The sequence below is a fragment of the Oryctolagus cuniculus genome, chromosome 3 (genome assembly GCF_051225735.1).
Source record: "Oryctolagus cuniculus isolate XC-2025 breed Fujian yellow rabbit chromosome 3, ASM5122573v1, whole genome shotgun sequence".
NCBI lineage: Eukaryota > Metazoa > Chordata > Mammalia > Lagomorpha > Leporidae > Oryctolagus > Oryctolagus cuniculus.
The window spans coordinates 84,840,001-84,852,236 of record NC_142869.1 but is presented as its reverse complement, the minus strand read 5'-3'; positions in this window follow the sequence as shown (position 1 = coordinate 84,852,236).

Sequence of the window (12,236 nt, the reverse complement as noted above, 5' to 3'; positions counted from 1 at the left end):
GTTTTAAAATGATGTGTATTCCTAGACTTCCAAATAGAAAGACACATAGATTGAGCAAATATTTTAGCATTATGAACTAGGAAGTCTTTTTGGTTGATTAATGTGTTTCAGCCTGCAACAAAGGTTAACCATACAATATCTCCACACAAGTCATTAAGTTAAGAGAGAAAGAGCCATAGAGATGTAAAAACAAAGAAAGAAAGCAGTAAAGAAAGAAGAAGCTTTGAGTCTTGTTACTGCAAAGTAGAACTAAATAAGATAAAACAGCTTTAAAAAGTAATAAATACATGTGGGACACTCATTTTCAAATAAATAAATAAAATAATTGAACTACAAAAAAAATCAACTGTTTGAAACTCAAAGAATTTGAGGCCTAGGGCATACTGTCTAACATCCTAAGAGTGTATAACATCTGACACTGTCTTACATGTGACCGAAGAGAATATGAGAGAAGCACCCAAAGGTTGAGGGCATCAGGAGCCATGCATAACAATCAGGAGACAGAATCTGGAAGAGGGTTTGAGTAGGGACTGTGGAGGGATTTCCTTCCTACAGGGCAAAGATGCCCAGCTGGACAATCTTATTGAATGCTATGAGCTTCTCATTTTTGACTTTTCTAAATAGGAGCTTTCATTGCTCCTATTTCATTTCAACCGTATGCTGAATGACAGAGGTGATGGTGGGAGGCAGCTTGAGTAACTTCTCTTCAGGTCCTCAGTTAGCAGAACATAAAGAGCCGTATCTGGATTTGAGAAAGAAAGGATTGCATGTTAACCAGAAGTTCTAGAGTTTAAATTATTATCATTTACACGATGAAATTTTGAGTTGTCTCCTTGCAGGGAGAAAAAGTGCTTTCTGGAAGCAGGAACAGAACAGGCAGGGACTGACCAGTTCTTCACCAAATACATTTATTCTCCCTCTCCCCCTTCCAACCACACCATGCACTCTGCTACACTAGAATCCCCATCCTCCCTTCCAGTTGATATGGCCATGGAGCAGGTTCTCACCAATGAAATTTGATTGAAATAATTCTTGCCATTTGAGGAACAAAGGGAAAGAAGTAAGTGTGTCTTATTCACCCTCTTCTTCCAATCCTTTTTTGATTACCATAAACAAGCTGAATATAGATGAACAGAATGCCTTGTTTAAAGGAATCCTTTGTTCCAGAAAGACCATATGCAAGACCAGTGACCAACTAGGAACATCCAGATGGAACCCATTTTGTCCCAGAAACAGACTTTTTTAAATCACTGATTTTTTTTCAGACTTATTTGTTCAGCAAAAATATTACAATGCATGAAGCCTTCAGGAATCTAATTTGATCTACACTTTTTATTCTTTCCTTGAACTTTACGTACTATTTAGTCTATTCGAGGCACTGCTCTAAAAATTTCATGTACCTTAATGTACAAACACACGCACACACACACATACATACAGATGATTCTCAACAGTGATTTGACTTAGATTTTTTTCAACTTTATGATGGTGGGAAAGTGATACACATGCAGTAGAAACTGTACTTCAATTAGTGGAATTTTTACCTTTTCCTGGGTTAATGATACAGTATGATATAGTCTCTTGGTGCTGAGAAGTAGAAACCAGCTGCAACTTCCAGACAGCCACCCAATCATAAGGATAAACACTGCCATTCTTACAGTGTACTGTTTTGTTACACTATGCTATTAAGTCAGTTGTATGTATTAACATACATTTTTACTTACAAAATTTAAATTTTAAGGGGTTTGTTGGAATGAAACCCAATTGTAAATTGAGTAGCATCTGTATAGACCTTTAAATACCATATCAAATAAAGACTGTCTCAAGGTTAATACTTAATTATACTCTAGGAGACAAAAAAAATAATACTTTCACTGTCTAAAAGTGAGTTTACTTAAACAAAACAAAGATCTGCTTGAGGAATAATCCCAAATCAAGGTTCACTATAATAGTAATTTATTCATCTCTTATTGGGTCATTTCATTTTTGTGATACAATTTGTAGCTACAAGAAATTGAATCCCAATTTATCAAGTTATAAAATAGAATTCTTTGGACATCCTTTTACCTATAGTGTAAAAAGAATCTCAAAATCACTATTAAATATGCACTTACTATGCATTTTCTATTGTTCAGCTGTGTACTAGAAGTGTGGGTGACTGAGACACAATCCCTGTTTATGAGGAGCTTAGAGTTTAATGAACATTCAAGCAACTTAAAAAGCATTACAGTATATTTTGATGAATGCTATTGCGCAGTCACATGATGTGAGATAAACATTGGCATCAGGGCCATAACTTTGCAAAGGAGCATTGTAGATAAAGAGAATTTTGAGATAGAGGTAAGAGGCACGCCCACACACCACACATACATATTACACATTACATGAAAGAAAGTGCTTGTGGCCCCTTAAGCCAAGTAATCGCAATTGCTCATTGAAATGGTCAAATTTTGGCCGGCGCCGCGGCTCACTAGGCTAATCCTCTGCCTTGTGGCGCCTGCACACCGGGTTCCAGTCCTGGTCAGGGCGCTGGATTCTGTCCCGGTTGCCCCTCTTCCAGGCCAGCTCTCTGCTGTGGCCAGGGAGTGCAGTGGAGGATGGCCCAAGTGCTTGGGCCCTGCACCCCGTGGGAGACCAGGATAAGTACCTGGCTCCTGCCATCGGATCAGCGCAGTGCGCTGGCTGCAGCGCGCTGGCCACGGCGGCCATTGGAGGGTGAACCAACGGCAAAGGAAGACCTTTCTCTCTGTCTCTCTCTCACTGTCCAATCTGCCTGTCAAAAAAAAAAAAAAAAAAAAGAAAAGAAAAGAAAAAAGAAATGGTCAAATTTTGTCACTGAACAGCACAAGCTGTTCATTCATTATTTGGATATCCACTTTTGATCTCTCATTCATTCATAATATCATGTATGATACCACAGTGGTTATCACTATTACTGTTAGCACTCCTGCCTTCAAAGCTTCTGCCCCTGCAATCCTCCATTTTTTCAAAATTCTTCTGCAGTTCTCTCAGTAGAATCCTCAGTTTCATGGCTGAGTCCTCTCTCGTTGTCACTTTACATTCAAGCACAGTTCTCTTTTCCCTCGTTCATTTCTTGGCTCCAGAGATTTGCCTTCCCAGTAGCCTCTCTGCCTTTCCTTTCATGCGAACGCTTGTGATGATCTCCACCAGATGAATATTTCAGAAGCCTGATGTATATTGCCTAAGAGATATGCTTTCTTTTTTTTTTTTAAAGATTTATTTATTCGAAAGTCAGAGTTACACAAAGAGAAGAGAGGCAGAGAGAGAGAGAGAGCGGTTTTCCATCTGATGGTTCACTCTCCATTGCGGCTGCAATGGCCAGAGCTGTGCCAACCTGAAGCCAGGAGCCAGGAGCTTCTTCGGGGTCTCTCAAGTGGGTGCAGGGGCCCAAGGACTTGGGCCATCTTCCACTGTTTCCCAGGCCATAGCAGAAAGCTGGATCAGAAGAGGAGCTGCCAAGACTCGAACTGGCCGGCGCCAAGCTCAGTAGGCTAATCCTCCGCCTTGTGACGCCCGCACACCGGGTTCTAGTCCCGGTTGGGGCACTGGATTCTGTCCCGGTTGCCCCTCTTCCAGGCCAGCTCTCTGCTGTGGCCCGGGAATGCAGTGGAGGATGGCCCAAGTGCTTGGGCACTGCACCCCGTGGGAGACCAGGATAAGCACCTGGCTCCTGCCTTCGGATCAGTGCAGCGCGCAGGCTGCGGTGGGCATTGGAGGGTTAACTTATGGCAAAGGAAGACCTTTCTCTTTCTCTCTCTCTCTCTCACTGTCCACTCTGCCTGTCAAAAAAAAAAAAAAAAAAAGACTCAAACTGACGCCCACATGGGATGCCAGCGCTTCAGGCCAGGGCGTTAACCCGTTGTGCCACAGCACCAGCCCCGAGACACTCTTTCAAATCTTTTTTTTTTTATTTAGTAAACATAAATTTCCAAAGCTCAGTTTATGGATTACAATGGCTCCCCCCCATAATTTCCCTCCCACTCGCACCCCTCCGATCTCCCACTCCCTCTCCATTCCATTCACATCAAGATTCATTTTCAATTATCTTTCTTTTTTTTTTTATTTTTTTGACAGGAAGAGTGGACAGTGAGAGAGAAAGACAGAGAGAAAGGTCTTCCTTTTTGCCATTGGTTCATTGTAGAGATTTTTAGCATCCTTGGTTAAGTTTATTCCAAGGTATTTGATTTTTTTTGTAGCTATTGTGAATGGGATTGATCTTAGAAGTTCATCATCAGCCATGGCATTGCCTGTGTATACAAAGGCTGTTGATTTTTGTGCTTTGATTTTATATCCTGCTTCTTTGCCAAACTCTTCTATGAGTTCCAACAGTATCTTAGTAGATTTCTTTGGATCCCCTAAATATAGACTCATATCATCTGCATATAGGGATAGTTTGACATCTTCCTTCCCAATTTGTATCCCTTTAATTTCTTTTTCTTGCCTAATAGCTCTGGCTAAAACTTCTAGAACTATGTTGAATAGCAGTGGTGAGAGTGGGCATCCCTGTCTGGTACCAGATCTCAGTGGAAATGCTTCCAACTTTTCCCCATTCAATAGGATGTTGGCCGTGGGTTTTTCATAAATTGCTTTGATTGTATAGAGGAATGTTCCTTCCATACCCAGTTTACTTAGAGTTTTCATAATGAAAGGGTGTTGTATTTTATTGAATGCTTTCTCTGCATCTATTGAGATAATCATATGGTTTTTCTTCTGCAGTCTGTTAATGTGGTGTATCACGGTGATTGTTTTGCATATCAGGGATAAATCCCACTTGCTCTGGGTTGTGGGGAGCAAACCGGACTAGACTGAGTTACTGGAATTAAGACTTATTCTATGCATCTGCTCTCCCACAATATGGCGCTGGGAGAGAAGTAAACAGCTTCTACACAGCTGCCTCCAGTTCAGCTAATAAAACTGTAGGACTTGCTCCTGATTGGAGGAGAGCAGCATACTCGGCGTGTGGGCAGCCGAGTTGGGATTGGCAGAGGAGGACTATAAAGGAGGAGAGAGACGGCATGCACCAGGAACATCTAAGGGGAACACCTGTGCAGCCCCCGAGAGAGCCGGCTGGCGGTGAGCCGCTCCCCTGCGGAAGTGGGGAATGTGGCCAGGGGGAACTGCCCTTCCACGGAGGTGGAAGGGATAGTAGCCAACCCGGGAAGAACCAGCAGCAAACCCGGGGAGGGCCGAGCAGACGAAAGAACAGCGCAGGGTCCTGTGTTGCTCCTCCACGAAGACGGGGAGCGACACTGGGTGGATGATCTTTCTGATGTGTTGTTGCATTCTATTGGCCAGAATTTTATTGAGGATTTTTGCATCTATGTTCATCAGGGATATTGGTCTGTAATTCTCTTTCATATTTTTTTTTTCTGGCTTAGGAATTAAGGTGATGCTGGCTTCATAGAAAGAATTTGAGAGGATTTCCTCTTCTTCGATTGTTCTGAATAGTTTGAGAAGAATTGGAGTTAGTTCTTCTTTAAATGTCTGGTAGAATTCAGCAGTGAATCCATCTGGTCCTGGACTTTTCTTTGTTGGGAGGGCCTGTATTACTGTTTCAATTTCTGTCTCAGTTATTGGTCTGTTTAGGTTTTCTATGTCTTCCTGGTTCAATTTAGGTAGGTTGCATGTGTCCAGGAATCTATCCATTTCTGATAGGTTTCCCTGTTTGCTGGCATACAAGTCCTTGTAGTAATTTCTGAGGATTCTTTTTATTTCTGTGGTGTCTGTTGTTATGTTTCCTTTTTCATCTCTGATTTTATTGATTTGGGTCTTTTCTCTTCTTATTTTAGTTAGTTGGGCTAATGGGGTGTCAATTTAGTTTATTTTTTCAAAAAACCAGCTCCTCATTTGGCTGATTTTTTGTAATTTTTTTATTCAATCCTGTTGATTTCTTCTCTGATTTTAATTATTTCTCTTCTCCTACTAGATTTGGGTCTGGTTTGCTGCAGGTTTTCTAGATCCATGAGATGCACTGAAAGCTCATCTATTTGGTGCCTTTCCAATTTCTTGATGTAGGCACCTATTGATATAAACTTTCCTCTTAACACTGCTTTTGCTGTATCTCATAAGTTTTGGTATGTTGTGCTATTATCCTCATTTACTTCCAGAAAATTTTTGATTTCTCTTTAAATTTCTTCTATGACCCATTGTTCATTCAGGAGCATGTTGTTCAATCTCCATGTATTTGCGTATGCTCTAGGGATTCCTGAGTTGCTAATTTCCAACTTCATTCCTTTATGGTCTGAGAAGCTGCATGGTAGGATTCTAATTCTTTTGAATTTGCTGAGACTTGCTTTATGGCCTAGTACGTTGTCAATCCTAGAGAAGGTTCCATGTACTGCTGAGAAGAATGTAAATGCTTTTTGTGTAGGATTGAAAGTTCTGTATATATCTGTTAGATCCATTTGGGCTATAATGTCATTTAAATCTACTGTATCCTTGTTGATCTTCTGTCCTGTTGATCTGTCTATTTCTGGGAGTGGAGTATTGAAGTCCCCCAGTACTATTGTATTGGGGTCTAAGTTTCCCTTTAAGTCCCTTAACAAATCTTTTAAATAAACCAATGCCCTGTAATTAGGTGCATATACATTGATAATCGTTATATCTTCCTGTTGAGTTGATCCCTTAATCATTGTATAGTGCCCCTCTTTGTCTCTCCTAACAGTTTTTGTGTTAAAGTTTATGTTGTCCGATATTAAGATGGCTACGCCCGCTCTTTTTTCATTTTTGTTGGCATGGTATATCTTTTTCCAGCCTTTCACTTTCAGTCTGTATGGATCTTTGTTGGAAAGATGTGTTTCTTGTAAGCAGCAAATAGATGGGTTTTGTTCCTTAAGCCAATCAGCCAATCTGTGTCTTTTAACTGGACATTTCAGGCCATTAACGTTCAATGTAACTATTGATAAGTAATAACTTTGCCCTGCCATTTTCAAAAGATCAGACTGGGACAAAAGAATGGGTTTTCACGTCTACCCTGCTACAGTTTACCTCGAATATTGCCCTAGGATAAGAAAAGGACCCATAAATATTTGAGAATTGGCTTCTCATAATGTAACTAAGAATTTAGAATCCATAAGGGAGAAGAAAAAAGGAAACACGGTGGGATTCTCCCTGGCATTGCATGGTGGGTGTGGAGAATAGCATCTAGAAAAAGATAATGCTATGATTACCATATCCCCAAATGATAATACAAGGACAAAGTGAAATATTCTTTTTTTTTTTTTTTTTGACAGGCAGAGTGGACAGTGAGAGAGAGAGACAGGGAGAAAGGTCTTCCTTTTGCCGTTGGTTCACCCTCCAATGGCCGCTGCGGCTGGTGCGCTGCGGCTGGCGCACCGCGCTGATCCGATGGCACTCTTTGTCTTCTACAAGTTGGCCATGTTTTCTTTGTATATTGTAACTAAACATGATTCTCATTTTTGTGTATCAATTAAAACATGATACATTTCTAAAAATTAAAATGTTAAAGTCATTCAAATTTTATATACAAGATTATGCAGAATATTAATTCAACATCATCTGATATGTATAACAAATTCATGGTGTAGAGAATCCTTCTAAATCCTCTGTGCAATCTGCACACAGCTCAAAGCCAGGAGACATGATCCATGTGGACACTGGAGTAGATGTCCCCTCATCCTGCTACCCTGAAGCTGTACAGCTCAGCAGCCTCTGCCTACCTAGAAAGGTTGGAAAGTGATTTGTACACATTGTTTTAAAATTTTCAGAGCATAATAATGCATTCCCAGAGGGAGGGTGAAGAAGTTCGGTGAATATGAGCAGCAGGTCATACCATGACACTCACAGGCTATGGAGTTAGCCAAATCACTGCACTGTTCTCCACAAAATCTGTAGCCATGAGCACATTAGATAACTTTCCTGAGGTTTTGTTTCTTCATCAGTAACATGGAGATAATAACACTACTTTGTATTTTTCTATAGCATTAAAGAAAATGAAATCTAGCGACGCATTCAGCTCGTAGTAGGTGATCAATATGTACTCATCACGTTTCTGTTTCAGAAGTATGATTGTGCAAGGGAGAGAGGTTTTTCTTCCACATAATTAATTCCAGGGAGGAGTATCTCAGCCTGCTTTCCAATGTCCGCTCTGGAAAGCACTGCTGGTCGTGGTCATTTAGTACAGTGTGGGTCAGACGTTTTCTTCAGTAGCATTAGCAGAGCCTGTTGGTTTCCAATTAAAATCTTAAAGACACTACAGTATGGAAAATAGCTATTTTGAGAAAAAAACTTAATTAGAAGAAGACCTGGTCCTACCCCGTCTTACACTGGCTGAACTTAGGAAAGTTTTTTAAAAAATCATTCCACTCGCTTTCCCCTTTTTAGACAATAAAAATTCTACCATGTTTAGTTTACAAGTTTCTGTTGATACTCAGATAAGAGTGTGTGTATGAATGCACTTTGAAATAGTAATGTGATGTACAAATATACACCAGCTTCTTATCACAATACAAGCTTCTGTTCACCTATTCTTGGCTCACCTATTTGATTTTTTTCCTAACAGATTTACCTTCCTAATTACAGGCAGTTCCTTCTAACAAACAGGTTGTCTTCCAAAATTTAATTTGCTAATCAGTTGTTAGGAACTCAATACATATTTTACTTAGAAATGGTGTTATAAATGGCTTAGTTCATTTTTAAAGCAATCTTCAAATGCTTCTTTAGCTCAAGTGCAGCTCAAACATTATATATTCACTATAAAAACACTTGGAAATAGTATTGCAACATAAGTAACCCAAAAGGAAAAATAATAAATGTTAGTGTTATTTCTCTTTAATGCTGACTTTTAATGACCAATATATCTATTAAGTAAAAGATAGATATTTAAACTAATGGAGTTCCTAAAGGGAATTTCTGAGGCCTTAAATAGTTCTGGAAGTTGATATGACTTGCTTGCTATTGTGATTGGCAAATTTCAAAATTAAGAACTTTCTACTTCTTTTGGACATTTATAGCAAAGAATTACTATTGGGGTAATTTGGGAGGGCAGGGGGATGACAAAGGGAACCAATAGGAAATGAAAGAGCTTGAAAAAGAAGGAAGGATAGGAGAAAAGCAAAAGGAAGGAGTTAGGAACTTGACAGGAATAAGAAAATCCTTGGAATTAATAAGGAAAGATGAATGATGTGAACGTAGCCAAGACAAAAAGAAAAAAAAAATGGAGGTAAATAATGTATATATATATATATATTCACCCTGTTAAAAATTAATAATAAAAAACTTTGTAGGATGAACACACTTGAGCCAGTCAGGCCTGCAGTGTTTACATCAAGCAATTGGGTGACAATATATGGACTCCCATAGGGTCCAGAAAGTAAGGACACAGGTAGGTATACATCTGGTCTACAGTATGAATTGTTGATTATTGAATATTGATTACCAAGTGCTAGTGGCTCCAGAACTCCATAATTAAATAGTACTAAAATTATTTAAGAAAAGAAACTATAATATCTGGTAAACACTTAGGTGAAATCAGCCAACGTAAAAAAATGTTTAACTGAATTGTCTACGCCATAGTTTGATAGGCTATCATGTGAGAGACATCTTTAATGTACAGTATAATTGGAAATTGTTTTCCATGCAAATGTTAAATATTTATTATAACACCTGATGCTTGTAAAGATCTGTAGGGTAATGAATACAAAGCTGGCTGCTAAAGTAAGGGCAAACTCCCTCCCTCCTTCCCTCTCTCTCTCTCTCTCTCTTTCTTTTCTCAGGCAAACCTATGCTCCTGTCTGAAGGTAACTGATGACTTATGCACTGTTGCATGCAATTAGCTGCTATTCAGCAACAACACTTCCTGATAGCATTATTTCTTGGTGCTCTCCATCTCTGGGTTCGCATGACCATCCCTTCCAGAATCTTCATCCAGGTGTCCAGCCATCTCACATCTCTCATCCCTGTCTCTTCTCCTCCCTTTAGAAGTTATTGTTTTTCAGAGTTCTGAATTTGGTTTACTTCTCATTTTACAAATGCTCTGTGAACAATCTCACTCACATTCCACTCACATTCATAGTTCCAATCACCATTTACAGACTACACTCTACACACTAACACCCAAATCCCTGTCTCCCACCCAGACTTCTCCCTCTGATTCCAGACTTCTACATGCAATTGGAAATTGAGCCAGAAGGTTTAAGTGGATTCACTTTTTCATTTCATTCGCAATGAAATAGTCTTGCTCTTTCAAAAATTGAAGAGCTCTTTTAAAAATAAATTTTTATTTTTTTCTTTTGGATATTGTCTCAAAAATTAAAATAATTTATCTTACAATACCATTTATATTACTACCCAATATTTAGCACCATACATTGATATGATAACAAATTCAAAATACTTTATTTAATCTTTCTAAGAACAGAAGCATTTAATTAATTTTGAAAAGTTAAATTCTTAAAATACCAGAATATAATGTGTGGCTATGTTTTCTCTACCAAATTTATTTAGGAATTATTTAAAGAGGAAGGATTAACATTCTCTGTCAATATTTTACCTTTACACTGGTATCTTAAAGTGATTTTGATGTGAAAATTTCAACAATTTAACTTTTTTAAGGAAAATGATTTTTTCTGTTCTCATCTTTCATTGTTAATTGGTGTTTATTCTTTTCAGATAACTCTAACTTAAAGAAAAAGGATTAATACTTTAAAGTGTTCTCTAATAACCATTTTATTTACTATGGAAAAATAGCACTATACCCTGCAAGTGAAATGTTCAATATGATAAAAAAAAAAAAAAATACAGGGGCCGGCGCTGTGGCTCACTTGGTTAATCCTCCGCCTTGCGGCACTGGAATCCCATATGGGTGCTGGGTTCTAGTCCCAGTTGCTCCTCTTCCAGTCCAGCTCTCTGCTGTGGCCCGTGAGGGCAGCAGAGGATGCCCAAGAGCTTGAGCCCTGCACCCCACGGGATACCAGGAGGAAGCATCTGGCTCCTGGCTTTGGATCGGCGAAACACCTGCCCTGGTAGCCAAATGGGGAGTGAACCAACGGAAGGAAGACCTTTGTCTCTGTCTCTCTCTTTCACTGTCTATAACTCTGTCAAATAAATAAAAAATTAAATAAATAATAAAAATACAGAGATTCAATATAAGTGGAAATAGTAATATTTTGGGGGGTACTTAATAGGAGGGGATGTATCAATTGAGCCAAATTTCAAATTTTTTCATTTCCTATGATACTATGAAGTCTTCCATCTATTACCAATTGAATCATACTACTAGCAAAGAATAGTCAGATTGTACTAGAAATGTGTAAGTTTTCTGCCACTCATGATGCAAGCTCTAAGACAATTGAAATTTGAAAGTATACACAAACCAAATCTCTTTTATTGCATTAATTAAGCAGATTTTAACTCGGACTCACCAAATACTGGTCCTAGCTCAATTTCTCTGAGACGGTAGCCTGTAGATACCTAGAGGCTGCAAGGGGTAATACAAGAAACAACATTGATTGTGAAATAAGATAACCAATGTTTGAATCCTAGGACTTGCTTTATTACTTCTTGTTTGCATGAACCTGAGTAAGACATTTGACCTCAGCTTTTAATGCTCCTAAATGTGAATGGGAAAATTGCCTTTACAAAGTTAATGTAAACAAATATATGTAAAAGAAACTTTTCTGATACACTTCTTCAACCTTAATGTAGATGCCAACAATTTTTTCAGGTTCTTATCCTGTCATTGCAAACAGTGCAGATACTATGAAATGGTTTCTAGAATTCTGGCCTAAAAATATTACTTCACACACACTGCCTATTTCTCTAACTTAATCATTTGCTTGTTTCCTGTATTTTCAGTCTTGGTTCCACCTATACCAAACACTTTCAGAAGTGTCACGCCCTCACATATGAAGCTCCTGCTGTCCACTGTGAAAGTTCGACTCAAGGTTACAAACTCTGTGAGGCCAGTGATATCTACTAGCAGCAACCTTCGATGTTCAATACATTTGTCTTGGAAAAATTAATGAACAAATATATAAAGCAGTACTACAGCTGAAGCAAAAAATTATTAAGCAGGTTTAAAAACATGTATGTACAGTGTAACTCAAAGAGAAGAAGGAGTTATCTTCTAACATATTATTCAAAGATAGCTTGTTGCTAATGTAATAAAAAATATGTTGTCCCATGTAGTAGGTCTTCTGTGTTAGCAAAAGGTTGATGAGCCAGAAAGGGAGTAGAAGCCAGGAAAGAAATAGGAT